Source organism: Canis aureus, chromosome 20 (assembly GCF_053574225.1).
Source record: "Canis aureus isolate CA01 chromosome 20, VMU_Caureus_v.1.0, whole genome shotgun sequence".
Lineage (NCBI taxonomy): Eukaryota > Metazoa > Chordata > Mammalia > Carnivora > Canidae > Canis > Canis aureus.
Genome location: NC_135630.1, coordinates 18,192,171 through 18,211,818, shown reverse-complemented (window position 1 = coordinate 18,211,818; position 19,648 = coordinate 18,192,171). Strand labels below are relative to the sequence as shown.

The 19,648-nt window shown below is 39.4% G+C and overlaps 1 protein-coding gene across 8 annotated transcripts in view; it reads left to right on the top strand.

The window, feature by feature from the left end:
* The window catches only part of LOC144291504 (importin subunit alpha-8-like), a 256,604-nt gene extending 237,864 nt beyond the window's left edge, over positions 1-18,740 (top strand). For 7 of the 8 annotated variants that reach the window (XR_013358799.1, XR_013358801.1, XR_013358803.1 and 4 more), the window contains one exon: positions 13,147-18,740. The gene's annotated coding sequence lies outside the window, so the exon portion shown is untranslated. Of the gene's footprint in view, positions 1-11,294; positions 12,847-13,146 lie in introns of those variants that run through there. The other variant, XR_013358807.1, reaches the window with a different exon arrangement.
* Positions 18,741-19,648: the final 908 nt, after the last annotated feature.

The following is a 19,648-nucleotide window of genomic DNA, read 5'->3' as shown; positions in this document are numbered from 1 at the left end:
TCCTCTAATGAATGGAGCAAACATATGAGCATACATAGCACTACAAAATATATAAAGTCAGATCTGTGGTCCCAATATAATCGCAACAAAAATGATTAATAGTTTGTTTTAATGAGGTAACTGGGATTTAATAAGTTATTGATTTTTCTCAGCATCTTACTAAAATGCTTTGGAATGTGAAAAAAAAGTCCTCCACTCATATAGGGCAGTATTGATCAAGTATGAATTCATACATCGGGATTCAGGATGCTTTGTTATCTCAGGGCCAGTGCATATTACCTGATTAGTATTGATTGCATTGTGGCCATCAGTGAATTCTCAAGGCATCATTTTTAGTCAAGGAAGAATGAATTGTTTAGTGTGACCCTGAAATCACTTTGCAGCAGATCCAGAAAAAGTTGAGTTGTTGACGATTCAGAACAAAAGGCCATGGATTTCATTTGCTGAACTGGATTTACTTTATTCCAGTGATTTCAATGCTATAGTTATGGTTAGGAGATATTCTCTTTTGACATTCTTTTATTTCATTTTTCTTACACATTTTCCTCTGCCCTGTATGTTCATTCTCCTTTCTGCTTGGCAAACTTCTACTCATCCTTCAGTACCCAACTCAAAAATCATCATCTCTGACCACATTCTTGATTCCCTTAGACAGGTTCTGTTCCCCTGGGTCACCGTTTGTTGCACTTAAGTCTTCAATACTGAGTGACAAATTCTAGTAATTATGTTTTTATGTCTGCTCCCTACTAAACCATAAGCTTCTTTTGAACAGGGCTGTATATTGTCTCTTCTGACTTCTTGGCCCTTAAAATCCCCCATATTTAAGAAAAGGTACATGGTTGGCAGTGTGTAAATGCTTGCTGCTGTTACACATTGGGTGAGTATCTCTTTTCAACACTCACAATCTGAAACTTCTGGTCCCACAGGATTTAACTGGGCTTTATTGCCTTAGAATTGGGAGTCATAGGTACCTTCAATACTCACACCACCACCACTACATATTGAGTGGGTCACATTGTATGTGACACTTTACAAACAAAATCTCATTGATTTCTCACTATTCATTGCTCCATTTTAGAGATAGAGGCTTAATAAGTAATTTTCCCAGGTCAGGAAGTCAAACCAAGTTCTCTCTGACTCCAAAGCCTAGAGTATGATTCAAGACACTCTGAGAAAGGCCCATCCAAACAAGAAACCTGAATTTTTTTCAGTCTTCAAGGCTTCATGGGGCAGCAGAAGTGAGAGAATGAGACACACCCAGAGTATTCTAATACTTTGGAAATAGTTGGTGAATAATATTTTTAAGTTCCTACCAGATAACTTCTCAACATGGATCAGGTGACAATAAGAAAAAAATTTCCCTTTTGTAAAGTTCACATGGGAATGAGGATGCAGAGAAGAGAACCAATGAAGGGCCAGAGAGAAAGAGGGTGTCTAAAGTTCTAAAGAGAGTAGAACGTGTGTGCTAAAGACCCAAAAAGGTGGTGGTGGGGCCTTTTTGTTTTTATTAAGACTGACCATCACTGAGATAATAGTGGTACTTTGAGTAGATCAAAATGAGGGGTAAATGCAATGCCCATCTTAGAGCACTGTATCAGTTCCCTATTGCTGTTGTAAAAACGTACCAAAATTTAGTAGCTTCACACAACACAAATTTATTCTCTTATAGTTCTGGAGCTCAGAAATCTAAAAGGGTCTCACTGGGCTAAAATCAAGGTGTCAGCAGGATTGTATTCCTTCTGGAGGCTCTAGGGAAAAACCCATGTCCTTGTCGTTTCCAGCTTTTAGAAGACATGACAGTTTCTGCCTTGTGACCCTTCTTCCATCTTCAGAGTTGCTTCTGAGCCCTGACTCTGACCCTCACTCTCCTACTCCCCCTTTCTCTTATAAGGACCCTTATGATTACACTGAGCCACCTGGATAACCCAGAATAATCTCCCCATCTCAAAATCCTTAACTTAATCATATCTGCAAAGTCCCTTTTATGATGTAGGGTGCTGTATTTACAGGTTCTGGGAATTAGGATAAATAGACATCTCTGGGATGTGTTATTCTGCATACAGCAAGTGTATTAGAGTGGAAACTAGAGATCAAGAGACAGGGTTCCAATCTTAGTGCTGTCAATGGGGAGCTGTATGCTTTGGGGCAAATCTCAGTCTCCCTAGGTCATTGCTTCCTCTGGTGCTTTTAACCTAAACACTGGAAGGCATGGCTCTGGCTAATTAAAAGCCAGACTTGTTTTACATACCTGCAGATGACACCATAGCATTTATTTAAGGCCACTTCTGAACAAGTCATTAGTCCTTCTAATGGTGTTTCTGCAGGTTCTCAGCTGATTTCTGCTTACCATTTTACATTTACTTACACCTTGCCTACAGAGCATGTAAGTTTTCAATTTCTCATTTTAAATAGGGGGCTCCAATTCTGTAGCATGGCTGCTGCATTAAATATCCACAGCCAAATTGCTTAACGCCCAGGTTTTTTATCCCCTTCAAATTAAAGCTTTTAAAACACCCAGACTCCATGCTGGCTGAATGACACACACAGACTTTCTGCCGGCTTTTGGGGGCAGGCGATACTGGTTCCTGTCAAGTTCTAAATCTGGATGCTTTTTTCTAGTGGAACAACTAAAAGGAATTGCTGCCTTATGATATATAACTACTACTTATTATAGACTGATCCATTTTGCAGTAGGGAGGTGGAAGGCAGGGGGCTGGAGGAAGAACAGGAACCAGTCTTAAACCGGAGAGAAAGTAACCTTCTAATTGCCTTTTCCATGAAAGCATCATAAGCTTCTTTATGGCAGCTTTATTTCACAGTGACCTGCCACACTGCTCTAATTTTCCTGGTGTCACTCATGCAGGTTTAAAAAATGATTGGTTTTATGGCTTTTATTTTGGAATTTGTCAAGGTTTCACCTTCGTGGAAGCCTTGAAGCAGTAGCCTAATAGTCCATAATTTGGTGTTTAAAGGAATATTGGTGGATAACCTGCTTTGGCCCACAGGTGCCTATAGTGATCATGTCCTTATGCCTAGCGGGAAAATCTCCATAATTTCTTTTACGCTACAGTAAACCTTTGCTGTCAGAAAACTCCATTCCAGGTTCCAGAGGACTCCTGGCATCCTGAGATGGGAGAAAAGCCTTTCAAGCTTCATGACCAGGTTGATGCTTAAACCTACCTAATTCCCATGAAATGTACTTCAGGTGTTAGTAAACCCAGACTCGGGTCAGTGTATTCTGGCGATCTGGATTTACGCACTCTTTTTATGACTCACAGTCTGGAAATGAAAAGCACTGGACTTGGAGTCCAATCTCTCTCTCTCTCTCTCTCTCTCTCTCCTTAGGATCTCAAAGGCCCTAACAGATGTTTTTTAAAGCCTCACTTTTGAGGACTGTTTTGGCCTCTTGCCACGGTGTATACTTTTAGGTTTAATGAAAATTGGTGCCTCCCAAGCTCTCCTAAGAGGGAAAGCAGCTACTCTTGCCGTGAACTTGCTTGTCCTCACTCAGCCAGAACACAAGGGACCAGCGAGGTGATGTGTAAATACACACACACACATACACACACACCTGCTTTACTGGGCTCCTTTCTCTTGCAGTTGCCTGGGTTGGCCTCGGTTTGGTGCATACCTGCTAGTGTTTATCACAGTTGGCATTTCTCCCCCAGTGTGCCTCAGCATAGCCAGTACTTATTTGAGCAGCAGGCGATTTTTCTGAAGTGACCTCTGCCGGGCGGGAGATTTATGGTGGCGTTTGCTTTCATTATGTGTCGAGGCTGCCTCATGAGCTTACTGCGTCGCTGTCAGAGGAAGAGCAGAACGCTTCCCAGAATAAGCCTCCGGTATTATCTTTGAACATATGTTCTTGATTAAATGAGAAGAGGAAAGTCTCTTCGTTTTTCCCATTTGGAGGTTAAAGTGGAGGGTTTGTCTAAAAACAGATTGCAGTAAATTGTGGGTTTATTTGAACAGTATGTCAACATTATTTACTCATGGAAAAAAAAATCTCAAATTGATAGGTTTCTTTTAATTACCTCATCCTGAAAGCTGCTCTCAACAAACAGCAAATATTTCAGAAGCCATTTGGATAAGTCTGGAAATGTTGAATTACTGGAAACCTGCCGAGAATAATACCTTTGAAAATGTTTCCATAGTTCTGAGTATAAGAAAACTTGATTAGAAAACAGCTTGTCTCTGAGCAAACGAGGTATTGCCTTCTGTGATCTTGCTGGCCTCCTTGTAAGAGATGGTTTGCAAGATTCTTGCCTAATACTGATCACACCACCCTGAAAAACAGGTACCTTTTTTGGAGCTAGGTGTTAGTCCGTCACGCAGACCAGATGACCTTGTTTAACCCCGATATAATAATATTCTCCTCTTGGGTTCTGTCCAGCAAACACAAAAGCTGAATGAATGAAGATTCAGTAATTGGGTGAGTTCTGGGCAAGTCCAAAGAGCTCTTCCAGCAAATCCAGGCCAAGACACATTTTACCAGATAATGTCTTTTGACTTGATTGCTTGGTTCCGGTGAGATGAAAAGATGATCTGATAGATAAAGCCATTTATCTGTCTGGGGAAGTAGCTAAGGGGAAGAGGACTGAGAGGTTTACATGGAAGCAAATGACCCTTGTACACATACACCTCATGTATTTCTGTGACTTCCTTTTTAAAATTGCTTGTTTGCTTTCTGTGTGTCTGTGTTGAAGGGGTTGTGGTGGGGGGTGGGGAGTGAGCTTTATAAGTGAGAGGTTGAGGTGGATTTGGGACCTATATACTATGATTTACCCTGGGTCTCTAGTCCTTTGGATATATCCCATACTTCAGGAAACATTTCACACACCACTATATTGTATTAAGTTTACTTCTCAGAAACTTAGAAGCTAAGTATATCATTAAGAGTATTTAATCTGAAATGGGCATATGCAGGGCTGATTTCAGGACTGCTGTATGTGCTGGTACAGTTGTTTGATTAAATATTATTGTTAAATATTGAAATCCCTACCAGTTGGTAAATCACTGCCTGAGATCCACTGTCAGCATGAAGCAGGGGCCTCCGGGACTGTGATGGGGCCCTGCCACTGATACTTGAACCTCATGGTGAATTGCGGCCCTAGGTATATGTGCAGTTGCCAGTAGCCTGCGCCTCAGAGAAATAAACTCTCCTGTCCAGACCCTCTAGGCAGCCAGAGTGCTGAGCTCTCTTGGCTGCAGTTTAGGCTTGTGTGGAGGAGGTCGGACAAAAGAGACTTGCCAGGGCAGTGCTCCCAGTCATGCCAACAAAAATCACTTTTTAAAAGAAGTTTTGAGCCATTTGGGAGATCAAAGTCTCTTTCTTCCTACCCTTGCAACTCTTTTCCTCCACATACCAGTGTGAAGTCCAGAAGCCTTCACCGTGGAGACCAGATGTAATTCTAGTCCTGGCTCCAACACTTAATAACTCCATGACCTTGGGCAAGGGACTTAACCCCTCTACATTGCAGTTTTCTCATCTGTAGACTATTGATGTTGGACTCAATTTCTTCCAGCTGTAACAACAAATGATTTTTAGTCCTTAAATTTCTGTTTACTAACCCATTCACCCACCCTATCAATGGATATGCCATTTTCACTTCAAGAAGAAAGAAAAATAATATCATCTGCTAACAAATAATGTTTGAACACAAGTTAAGGTAAGAATGACGCCAAGTGCTCCGATGTGGCCTGAGAGAGGGAGTTGACAGGCACAGGGTGCGGCTGGCTTATTCCACCCCTGCTTACCACATCAGTCAACACAGGTGTGCTATTTAGCTGAGCTCAGTTGATAGAACTTCATGCTAATGAGACTATGGCCACTGGTTCAATTCCTGCTCCACCTGGCTAAGGTCATCTGTCTTATGGTTCTACCCTGGCAGCCACCTTTAAAATGTGTGTTGTGACTCCTCAAGGGCCCCTAAAAATTTGCGGATGAGTTAATGTCAATCCAATGTTATTAGCAGGGAAAATTATCTCAACATACATGAAACAATGTCGTATAGTTGATGTAGAATGGCATTGTGTTATTTATGGCATTTGCAGTGTTTTTTATTTTGTGCCAAGTCTTGAGTATTGGTAGTTGTGATTTATATATTGTGTTATTTCTTTGTGACTTTTTATAAGTTTGGTCTTTCAAACTGTAATTTTTTATATCTTGGGGTAATTTTGGGGTGAAGGAGAGGAGGGAAAGGTTCCATCTCTTACATTTTAGAATAAATATCAGTCATAACTTCAGAACTAATATCTAAAAACTCATAGATTTTTTTAAATAAACCTTTTCCCTACATGGTGATTATTCTTAGTCATGTAACATTATGGTTATCAGTGAAGTTAACTAGGACTAAAATACCATGATACTGCATCTGTTGTTGGGAGGATTGTTTTATGCTTGTTAGGAATAAAATTTATAGATATATGTGTTTTAGTCTGTGGTTTTCTAGAAGTTTGAGTTCTCACCTAGCTTCATGTCTAAGTGATTCAATGTCATGCTCTTAATAGACAGAGGGATGTGGCAGTTTCTTGGGTTACTCTTTTTGGTTTTTAAGAAAGTGAGTTTTTGATCTGGATTCTCATCTCATTTCCTTACTTCACTTTGGCTTCTCTCTCTGTCCTCATAAATAAAAACCTTGCTGGGCTTGAACTTCAGCTTAGTTTTAGGAATTACAGTCAATTTTTTTCACCAACAGTGCAGATACTTAATAAAAAAATTTAATCTGAGAAACTTAGTACTCTAAATTAGGAAATCCTGGGAGTTGTCCCTATTCAACACTTTCCTTAATTTAAGTGCTAAAAAATTGATAAATGTGACTTCCAGGCACATCTATTAAATTCAATATCTATAATAATTGCCAAAGTACAGTATGAATGGGTTGTTGTTCCTTCAGCAATTTAACCTCTGTCAGTATCTCATGCTGAGGGTTTGTCAGTCACTGTTATGATTACATTTTAGCTTTGATCCTGACTTTCCTATAATGCTAAATTTACCAGCCAACCCAACACTCCCCCATTCTTCTTCACAAGTGCATAAAAGAACCTGCAAGACCCCTTGGTAAATCAAAGCCTGATTGATCGAGATTTACCAGTGAAAGAAGAGTGTTCACTTTGGAGGAAGAGCCAGGCATTATGGCCAACATTTGTTCCCAGGATTCCTCTCCCTTGGGGATCTCTTGCTTATGCTATTGTCACCACATTAATCCCTGTGGGACTTTGCCCTTCCAAAAATGCTCAGGCCCGAAGGCTGACCCACTGTCTCTCTCTCTCTTTTTTTTTTTTTTTAAGATTTTATCCATTCATTCATGAGAAACACAGAGAGGAGAGAGAGACAGGTAGAGACACAGGCAGAAGGAGAACCAGGCTCCATACAGAGAGCCCGACGTGGGACTCAATCCCGTGTCTCCAGGATTACGCCCTGGGCTGAAGGCAGTGCTAAACCGCTGAGCCACCCAGACTGCCCTGTCTCCTTAATTCTCTAAAGCACACAGCATGTCTGTGACCATGAACAAAATTTTTAGGTTCCCAAAACTTTGGGATAAGAAAAGGGATATACATACTAAGGATTACATAAAAAACAGATGATCTGGTTTGTAAGATTCAGCTCTCTCCTTTTCTACCTCCTTTGGAAGAAATTTTCCACCAGGCCATGGCCTCAGGCCAAATCCCGAAGAGAGATGGCTCTTCCCTTCCTACCTATCTCATAATGTCTTTTTCCAGCCAAAGACCCTTTTTCTTGGATGATATATATTGTGAATGTCCATCCCTGCAGGGCTTTATTCTATGGCTTTCACAAGTTGTTCAGGGTGTACCTGGATTGGCCCAGCAGCCCTATGAGACTTAAAAGAAGAGGCTGGGGGTAGGTTTGGGCATTATAGGAAAGTCAGGACCAAACCCCAAAGGCTTTCTTATTATGAGGATCTTCACTTTTTTTGTGTTTACAACATACTTGCAAGTATTAGGATTTTTCTCAATATACTTGAAGAAATTAAAAATTAATACGTAAACAATAGCTATAAAACAATCATGTCTATGATATGATTGTTGCTTATAGGTTGCATTGTATCGCTTTGCTTCTGTTGAACAGAACAGTGTGCTGATCTGACTTATTCTCCTTGTGCCTCTAAAGGCAAAGTTCTCCCTTATGCCAATAAGTATTTTTTTGTTTTTGTTTGATGTTGCTTCCACCTATGTCCCACTCCCAGCAATTGTCTGTTTGCCCATTGAGCTCTATGGGCCATCTGATGGACATCTTAATAATAGCCTTCATACTCAGATGTAGCCAAAATAGATTTTACACACTGTTCAAAATTGTTAATACAATTATGAAGCTTTCTCTGACATATCAAAATGCCACAGAACCCTGGTTGACAATCACTATACTACAGTCTTAGGATAATTTGAACAAGATTACAATTTTTATGCTGCACATTTCTGATTTATCTTGTTTATATAAACTAGTTTTTAGTATGCATATGACAGGTATGCAAAAATATATTTGCATTTAAATTTCCTACATGTATGTGAATTTAGGTGTATGTGTATGTTTTAGTAAACAATATGGCAAGGAAGGCTGGCCAAAATACAAAGAATTATAGATGCCTTTCTCAATATGGGCCCTTGGGTTTTGTGGTGTTGTGACTACTTCAAAACAAAGGGAAATGTTTTGCTGTGAATTTCCTGTTCCTGGAAAACTATATGGTTGAAAAAATCTCTTCTTTCCTCTTGAGAACTATCTGTGTGCCAAAGTAAGAAGAAGCCCTTGAAAGGATTACTCAAACTTCCCCCATATTTTCTCCTCACCCCCAAAGTCTAATAATTTTTTAAAAAGAAGAAACAGAAGAACACTTGTCACTAAACTTCTTAGCATTGAAAAGAACCAGAATGCATTGGATGCAACTGTGTCAAGTTTGGACTAACACCAGCCATGAAAATACTTTGTCTTTTTTTAGAAAGTAAATTGCATACACATCACCAAGCATATTCAGAAAAGTACTTTCCTTTTTGCTTTGTCTGAACTCCTTGCACATCAGTTTTAACCATGCTCTGAGTCTACAAACATTTTCTTCAGCTTGCCAAACTCCACCAACCTCTGTCCATTTGCCAGAGTGGCTATACTCTATAGTTGGCTGCTAGGAAGGCAAGACCACTGAATGTTAGGCTTGGAAAGGACATAGAGATGGGTCACAAAATGCCCATATTTTATAAATGAGGAGATTGATTGGCTTACTGGAGGCCCCAAGCCAGTCTGTAATACACTAGGAGCTAGGCCTCTTCAGTTGATTCAAGGCTGTAACTGCTATACCTTTGGTGAAGCCCTTTAAATACTGTCTGGTGCTCTATAAATATAAGTTATCCATGGGACTGAGGAAATCATTGTTGCACTTAGTCCTTTATCAAAAGTACAGAATTCTGGGGCATTTGGGTGGCTCAGTTGGTTCAGTATTTGACTCTTGATATTGACTCAGGTCATGATCTCAGGATTGTAAGATTGAACCCCATGTGGGGCTCCATGCTAGGCATGGAGCCTGCTTAAGATTCTCCCTCTCCAAAAAAAAAAAAAAAAAAGTGCAGAATCTACCAAAATTTGTCTGCTACTAATTAAGTTTTTAGGGTAAAAAGGACACCTTTTCTTTAGCCAGCGCCCACCTATCTCTTCTGAAATGGCTGAAAAAATACAAGGACAAGGAGCACCTGGCTGGCTCAGTTGGTAGAGTATATGACTCTTGATCTCAAGGTTATGAGTTCAAGCTCCACATAGGGTGCAAAGATTACTTAAAAAAAAAAAAAAAAAGAAAGAAAATACAAGAACACTTTAGCCTTATTATTTTAAAAAACCCTAAGAACTTAAAAATTTTGGTAGTCTAGATACAAATACCTAATTCTTATAGACTAACTTCAAAGTAAGCATTTGTTTTTGAACTTATAAATACTTGTAAGAGGAATTTTGTTTAAAATTAGTAGTTCAGAAAATGAAGAATTTCATTAAAATGGATTCATATTCTAGGTTTAACTAATTCTACAAAGAAAAGAAAATATAGTGTTCATATCTTAACAATATTTTAACATTACAATGCAACAATCTGAGATTCATTGATATGTGATGATTTTCATTGACATTAATCTTAACTTTAACCTTCCTTTAAACATGAGCTGTTTGATATTGTGATCACAAAAAAATAACAAAATAAATGATCCACTTCCCTAATTCTGTGACTAGCTTTCATATTTCATTGTTCTATTGAACCCTTCACTTAGCCTTTTACCCCTTCTCCCAGTGCATCCAAATGATGGAGGTTCAAATATGCATTATTTTCTCAATAAGTCAGAAAGAAATCCCATAGAAATAGAGGCAATATAGCAGAGCCACTCTCATGACAAAGATCCTGAGGAAGCACCTTTGGCACTAACTGGGTTGTATCAAGTCTGCTATACTGGGGAAACAGGTTGGACCTTTGAGTGTGGGAAGCTTTGTAAATATACAATAGGAAGCAAGATGACCATCCTCCCTAGCCGCAGGTTCTTCTGTCCCTATGAGTGTGTCTCTTGGAGAGATGGTGCCAAAGACCTCTCTATTTCTACATTATCCATTCTAATTATCTATTTAAAAATTTCTAGTCTTGGTACCTAGGTGGCTCAGTTGGTTAAGCATCCAATTCTTGATTTCAGCTCAGGTCATGACTTAAGGGTCATGAGATTGAGCCCCACTTGAGATTCTCTCCTTCTCTCTCTGCCTCTCCATGCACATGTGTGCATACATCCTCCCTCTCTCTCTAAAAAAAAAATTTTTTTAAATATTCTAGTCATATAAAGTCTGGAGGTGTTGGTAATTGAAAGACTGTTTTGCATGTTTTATTAAGTCGTTTTTAAAAAAGGTTTTGTGTGACTACTTAGTACTTACTGTCCTCAGCTTTGGGCCCTTAGCCAAAATTCTGAGACAACAGTAAATGTCCCATCTTGTTCTGTTACTTAGAGCATGGTTGAGCCCTACAGTTTTTATTTCATAGTTCTTAGTCCATTTAGGAACTCTAAATACCACTTAAGCCAGTAAATCTCAGCCTTCCTAAAGACCTGAAATCTACCATTGATTGGTGAAAACTTGGGTTGGTAGAACTGGTTATATGTTGACTTGAAGTTTCTGGTGCCTTCTTTCAATGCATAGGGATTTAGAATATAAGCACCATGGCATATTTGAAATCTTTAACATAATTTCTAGAAAAGGAAAATCGGAGCAGTCCATTTTACAGTATTTCCAACTTGACTTTGGATGTCTCTCAGGTAAGACTCTACGTTTGATCTTTCTTTCAAGACTTGGAAAGACACCAACAAATAGGTAGTCTGTACTTGTAACTGAAACTTAAGTAGTATAAGCCCACAAACTGTGCATGAAGAAGCATAAATGATTGTCTACTGATGGTTTTCCAGCTCCCAGAGCACTGCATGGCTCTTAATATTCTAGTGAACTTTCCCTTTAGACAAAAAATAGCTCAAGTTAATATCTCCTATTTAAAACCAAGACAGCCTTGACTAAGATAGCCCTCTAGTTTGGTAGTACTTCTTATAGAAATTTATGTGAATTTTGTAAACATGGTTATACTTTAGTTTATGTTGTGGGCAGAGGAGAAGTAGGCGTAATGGAGAGAAGGTTACTACATTGGTCAGAGTTTTGAGTTGCAGGCAACAGATTTCACTGAAGTCAGTCTAAACAGGAAAGGATAAATTAAAACATATTAGATAGTTCATAGAATCTCTGAACAGAAGAGTTTTGGAGGTTATGTGACTAAGAACAGATCAGCCACATACAACACATGCAGAAGAATTGATCGATTACATTATGGAATCATTTTTAGAGGTACCTGTGATGTTAGGAACTGATGGCAGAAATACTTCCACAGCAAACCCAGGAAAAGCCAAAGGCTTTCCTACCATATTTATTAGAAGAACATGTCTCATTGTAGGTTCAGCCACTGACTCAAATTACCTCCACTTCCAAATTAATGGTTCCATGTGTACCTGAAAGCAGTACATATAGGTTTTGATTAACCAGTGAATCTGCAGAGACCTGGAGGCAAAACATGGTCATAAAAGGTGGAGGCCTCATACCTGGAACAAATGGTAGGGACCCTGGAGTCCACCAGTGGGTTCCAGCATAACCCCCACAAGACCAACCAAGATTAACCACACCTTGTGGACACCAGCAGAGGGCACTCAGAGACCAGCCCAGACCAATAAAAATCTGAATTCCCACTCCTGACTTCTGTTACTCTTTAGAGGCCATCTTGGGAAGCAGGGAGAAAAGAGCCCCCTTAAGGGATTTTGGAGAATCAATGCTGATAGATTTAACTTTGCATTGACTGAATATTTACCTCAAATAGAGTATGTTAAACTGAACGAGATTTTTCTAAAAGCAGACTGAAGTTTAAGTTTTTAAAAATTCTCTCTGCTGCTGAGTGGGAATCGGGCCCCATAGCAAGTTGAGATCCATAACAGAAAATAACAGAGAACTACATTTTTTGCACATCTGAGTTGTAATGTTTGCATTTCAACCTCCCTGAATGCAAACTGGGAATACTGTAAGCTCCTTTGGATCAGCATCTGGTGGTAGTTTGGAAATGGCTTGGTTGCATGATGATAGTCCCAAAAGGACAAAGGTAGTCTTTTCCTCTTTGTTGGAGCTGACAGTGACATCATAAAGATTCCAAGGTTTCCAGTGGGCCCAGAGAAGACCAAAAGCCTGCTCAGCAGTTTGAAGGGACTCAGTGCCAAAGCTGAGGGAGTAGATGGTTGAGGTGGAAAGTGGACACACCTCCACCACACCCTTAATGCCAGCAGACTGCAGAAGAGGTGCCCTTCTGGCTACTTATGACCACTCTCTCATAGCAGGAGATAGCCAGCTGCTGGACACTGTGCAGAGACCAGCTAGCTAAAGAGACCAGTGAAAAACAGACTGCAGGACTTTCCAGCTACACTCTCTGCAGTGATGTCTACCATATGCACCAGTAGGGCCGCAGGGCCCCTCTCTTGTAGACACGAGGACATGAATGAGCATTTACCCAAAAGAGATTGACTTTATTTGAAAGAGACTATTTAAACTTGATATGCATGGATCCTTTTAATTGACAATTTTAATTTTATTTCTCACAGTTCCTCAAGTGAAGAAGAGCATGAACTCTGGAACCAGGTGACCCAGCTATGAATCTACTCCATTCTATACAGCCTTGAGGAAATAGCTTAATTCTCTGACATTGGTTGCTCATTTGCTAAATGGGGATCCTAATAGCACTACATACTAGGATGTGTGAGTGGTTATTCTATATCAAGTCCTTACACGAATTCCTGGCACACAAAGAAACTACCAGTATGGATTTGCTATGATCATTGCTCTACACAGGATGATGCTTCATGAAGAAATTAAAACCTGTTAAACTTTTAAAAAATGTTCCATGTTTGCTCTGTATCATCTGTGCTATGTAAATTTTGGACCCTACCACAGACAAATACTTGGTTCCAACGGAGTCACACCTAAGAGAGCAGCCCCTGGGGGTAGTATGTCAAAAGTCCTGCTTCATTCTGGAGGCTAAACTCAGAAACACAGGCTGAAGAAGTCTGTTATATGTACCCATCCACCCCTCTTTCTTTTTTTTTTTTTTTAAGATTTTATTTGTTCATGAGAGACTCAGAGAGAGAGGCAGAGACATAGGCAGAGGGAGAAGCAGGCTCCATGCAGGGAGCCCAACGTGGGACTCGATCCTGAGTCTCCAGGATCACGACCTGAGCTGAAGACAGATGCTCAACCACTGAGCCACCCAGGCGTCCCCATCCACCCCTCTTTAGAGTGATTTCTGTCTTTTAGCATTCAGAACCATTTTCAGCCCAGAAACAACAGACTGCTTCCCTGCCTTGATCTGACTGACTGTTTTAGTTGCTATTCTTTTATCTTCCACAACTGGGTGACGTTGCTCTCTGAATTTTTATAGCACTTCAGGGTGAGGGAAGCTATTGTTACCAGAAGAATCTTTAAGTGTATTGTTCATTCCTTTGAACAGAGATTTGTTGTTATTTTAAAATTCTAAACCTTTGGAGCAGTGAGAATTTTAGGAGAACAAACTCTTCAAGGTATAACGAGACTGCATCTGTGCTATTATAAAGTAGAATCCTACCATCAATTGCTTGTGGTAGAGCCTGGTGTTCACAAAACTCAGGTTAGGCTTTTGTCTTATATGGGTTGAGGCTAACCGTGCTCCCTGATCCCTGGCAACAGACTCTCAGGTGGCCACCTATGGATTCATACAGGTATTTGCTCATTGAGGAGCTAGTGAGGACAAATGAGGAACCCATTATGTACCACCATTTGCTAAGTACTTGTCACATACCAGCACTGTACCAGGCAATCCTCATTAGATATTATGTTAGTGTCCTAGGGCTGTAAGAACAAATTACCATGAACTTGGTTTGGTGGCTTAAAACAACAGAAGTTTAGGAGTGCCTGGATGGCTCAGTCCATTGATAGATAATAGCTCAGGTCTTGATCTCAGGGTCATGAGTTCAAGCCCTGCACTGGGCTCTATGCTGGGTGTGGAGCATATTTAAAAACAAAGAAACCAATCAACAAACAAAAAAACAAAAGTTTATTTTCACAGTTTTGGAGACTAGAAGTCCAAAATCAAGGTGTTGGGGCAAGGCCATGCTCTCTTAATAGGCCCTAAGGGGGAATTCTTTGCCTCTTCTGTTCCTTGGGATGTGGTTGCATCACTCTAATTTCGGCCTCTGTGGTCACATTGTCTTTTCCTCTTCTCTATGTCTCCTCCTTTTCTGACCCTTATAAGGACAGCTATTGGATTTAGGGGCCATCCAGATAATCCAGGAAGCTCTCATCTTGGGATCCTTAATTTAATGACATCTGCAAAGATCTTTTTCCCAAATAAGGTCACATTCACAGGTTCTGGGGTTTAAGACATGGGTATATCTCTTGGGGTACCACCATTCAAACTACTATAGATACCTTTGAAATTCTCAGAATTATACTCTGAAAACATCATTGTCTCAAAACTCAACTTCAGAAAGTTTTAAATTGTTTAGGGTTATGTTCCTTGTAAGTTACAATCCTTGTAAATACAGGATTGTGTGGTTTCAAAGCTGTTGTTATTTCTACTGTATCATACTAAAAATAGCAATAACAGATACTTATTGCTGTTGTTTATCGAATACCAACTGTATCAGGTGTACTAGAAATATTGTTTCTAAATTTAATGATAATCCTACAAATTAGGTCTTTTTATTCACAATTTATAGATGAGGAAACTGAGGCTCAGCTGAATTAAAAAGGCTCCAAGTCATACATATAGTAAATGGTTTGGTTAGAATTTGAAATCAAAGGCAAAACAAGTCCAGTGCCACTGGAGAAATCTTCAAAGCACTGAGGAAACCTACAAATACTAGGTTAGCAGCATGACTTTTAGTAGATGAAGGCTAGGCTAAGTCTCTAAGAAAGGCATTTAAAATTCCTAAAACATTTAGAATCAGTTTAACCCTATCTGATGCAGTGTGGTTTGGGCATTTTCTACATTGTGAGTGAAGCAGAGATTTGAGGCATTTTCTTTTTTTTTTTCTTCTAGCCCTTAAGCGTATCTCGGTTGTCAGGTTCTTTCCATGCTTTGACTTCACCCAGTTAAGGAGGACTGCCTTTGACTTTACAGAAAGCACAGTAACTTCTCTTTGAAAAGCACTTTAGTATTTTCAGAGCTCTATCTCATTTAGTTCTTCAAACAGTCCTGAGGTTGGCAGGGTAAGTACTATTATCTTCATTTTACAGTCAAGGAGACCAAGTTTCAAAGTGAGTCGTTACCAGCTATTTGCTTCGCACAGAGGCAAAAGCGACTTGAGACTGACTGGAATTCTAATTCCTTTTTCAGTGCACCAAGCCTATTTTAGAGTAGAAAAAAAAATCCAAGGAAAAAATTAAGGATAAATTTGGCTAGTGTCAGCTTTTGGTAGGTTAAAAAGTAGGAAAAAGGTCTCCTTTCCCTCTTCAGTCTTGGGGTGAACTCTTGCATTTTGGCACTGGTACTCAAAAGTGATCTGCAGGGGTGCCTGGGTGGCTCAGTCGGTTAAGCATCTGCCTTTGGCTCAAATCATGATCTCAGATGTCAGACTTACTGCTCACCAGGGAGTCTGTCTCTCCCTCTCCCTCTGCCTCTCCACCCACCACCTCATGCTCTCTCTCAAGTAAATAAAATCTTTTTAAAAAGTGATCTGCAATTGATAATTTTTTCTTTCAGAGGGCTCTTTTGGAACCTTATTCTCCTTGCAAATAAGAGGGCTGAGTGTGCTTCACTATGTCCAAATTGGTGTTTATAGTCCCATCCTTAGATAATAAATGTTACTTCATGATGCTGAACTTGGTATTACACAGTTCTGAACCCCTCTTCCAAAGACTGGAGCCATACATGATGAAATTTTATGACAAATCATAGAATTGAAATGAAAAAAAAATACTCAAGTCATACTAACTCAGATAATATGCAGAAATATCTTTAAGTCACTGGTTCTCAGGCTTCACTTGAGAGGGAAGTGATTTTCTAAATAATGTTGGAGGGAAAAGAGTTTAATCCAAGGAACATGACTGCCTGCCAAAATAATTATTCCCTAACTATGGTATGAATGAATGCTCCTCTTTTCTCTTGAATCATTATTTCCAACTTAAGGCTTATGCTTCTCTCTAGATATCATGGCCACTGCCCACTTCTAGGACCTTCAGATACTCAGCTACCATCTCCTACTTGCTGTCCTATCCAATACTGGCTAAGACTGACCAATAGCTTTTCCTGGCAGCCCTTTGACTCCTCACCTCTAAACTACACACACATACACACACACACACAGCCAAGCCAACCAACACTTACCTAGAATTGTTAGCTCTTCCTGTAACCTCCAGACTTAGATGAAACACCATACCTTAGGTTGAAGGATCCAGTGACCCTAGTAGTTGGGGACATCCCTTGATATGTGAGGTAACTAATTCTCAGTGAGGCCAATTTTGACCAATGAGAAACAGGCAGTGGGAGGGAGCTTAGAAGTAAACTCCCTCTTTAGTCCTTCTCAATGAATACTAGAGGCAAGATTTTGCCTTGTACCTTATTCCAAGATGTTTCATGTGCCAGCAAGTACAGACCTGCTGCTGCACTTTGCCTCATTATGGCTCATCACAAAGGAGAGGCTAGTTCTGTCAGGCACTTTTCTTTGCACTACTTCATATTCTTCCTTCCCTTCTTTCCTTTTTCCTGCACTTCCCAAATAATGTATCAGCACTTTAATCCTTGCTTCAGGCTCTGTTTTCTAGAGTATCTAGGCTATTTCTTATTAGATTGTGATAGAATATGTCCAGTGTGTTGGTATTCTCACTTCCAAGCACCTCCCTTTCCAGTTTAGTCCAACACACCCTTGAAGCACACACTGAATGTGGCCTTTGGTGGGACTCCATTGTCTGTAAAATAGAGTCTACATCCCATCATTTGGCATTAACAGCCCTGTAGATTGGCTCTCAAAGTAATTTTCCAATTTTATTTTCCATGATCTTTCATTTATACACCCTGTTCTCTGGCCAAACTGAACTACTTAAAACTTTTTTTTATTACCTCATATTTTCTGAGCTCCATGCCCTTAATCACACTGTTCCCTCAATCTGTAATGTCCACACTTACATCTTCTTTCCACATGTTTAAATTCTATCCATCAAGGGCAAGCTCAAATGCCACTTCCTTCTTAGATTAATCATCAATTTCCTTCTCTTTGCCGCCAACCCACAAAATTCAATAATGTCTCTTTTCTGACCCTCCCCTGTCATCATCTTGTCTATGCTTCTCTATGGTGCTTCCTACTTTTTACCTTACGTTATAGTATCTTGATATATTTGCTTTCCCCGATTAAACCATAAGCTCTTTAGGGGCATATCTGACTTATTTGTTTCTCTGACACATAACATGGTAACTTGCCTATAATTGGTGCTTAGGAAAATTTCATGAAATGAATAAACAGTCCAAACATTATATAAAAGTATAGGATTATAGCTTAAAACCAAATAAATTAAAATATTTCTTATCTCAAGCCCTAGATTCTTGTCTTTTCAGGGATATACAAAAGAAAGAAAAGGCCACAGAGATGCTTCTATTTGTAAATTGAAAGGTCAAGAGATATTAATAGTGAGAATGCTGTGGTTTTCTGCCTGGGGCCATAAAACAGAACATGCCAAAGCATTTTGCTGACCTTGGACAGTTGGCTAAGACACATTACCAAATGATCTAGCTTCTTAAGAAATAATTAATATACAAGGTTTCTGAATAATTATTCCTTCTGAAAATGGAGGAAAATTTTGATTTAAAAAATTTGAGGCTGAGGGTATCTTTATAGTTCTTTTATATCATTATAAAGTCTAACAGGTTAAAGCCTACAGCAAAAAAAATAGCTACACAGAAAATATATAAACTTTTAAACATAATATTTCTAGTCACTCTGTATTAATCACTTCTCAGATGAGTGAAATCTTCATAGGAAGAACAGGCAAAATCATTGTCTGAGGAGATTCATGGGTGGCTCAGCAGAAGCTCAGGGCATGATTCTGGAGTCCCGGGATGGAGTCCCAGATCGTCCTCCCTGCAGGGAACCTGCTTCTCCCTCTGCCTGTGTCTCTGCCTCTCTCTCTCTGTCTCTCATGAATAAATAAATAAAATCTTTTAAAAAAACAACAACATTGGCTATTTCTTTTGTATGAAATGACAAACTATGAAATTCAAATGTATTTGGGAATCCAAGCATTTATTTATTTGTTAATAACAATTAATGAAATTCATATATAGAGGGATGCCTGGGTGGCTCAGCAGTTGAGTGTCTGCCTTTGACTCAGGGCATGATCCTGGTCCAGGGATCGAGTCCCGCATTGGGCTCCCTGCAAGGACCCTGCTTCACCCTCTGTCTATCTCTCTGCCTCTTTCTCTGTGTCTAACATGAATGAATAAATAAATAAATAAATAAATAAATAAATAAATAAATAAATAAAATCTTTAAAAAATATTTATATATAGAAATTCAGTGGCACTAGAAAGGTAATGAACACACTAATGGGCATTACTTTTTTCCAATATATATTAAAAGTATGGTGTTATATGGCTGACATCTATGGGATAGTATTTGGGATCAGGAAAACATTTTATTAAAATAAAGATAGGGATCCCTGGGTGCCGCAGCAGTTTAGCACCTGCCTTTGGCCCAGGGCACGATCCTGGAGACCCGGGATCAAATCCCACATCGGGCTCCCGGTGCATGGAGCCTGCTTCTCCCTCTTCCTGTGTCTCTGCCTCTCTCTCTCTCTCTGTGACTATCATAAATAAATAAAAATTTTAAAAAATCTTTAAAAAAAATAAAATAAACATAAATTTTACTTAATAAATTAATATGAATGGAAAATTAAGAAGTTCACAAATAAAAAGGTATAATTATATGGTCATGCATAGTTAAATTTTGTTGGTAGAAATAGACTTTATTAAATCAGTTTAATTGGATAAATATGATTTGGTGGGCAAGACACTTGGAAAAGTAATAATGGTGCAGAGAAAGAGATGGGTCAAGTTCTTCATTGTATAATCACAAAAGA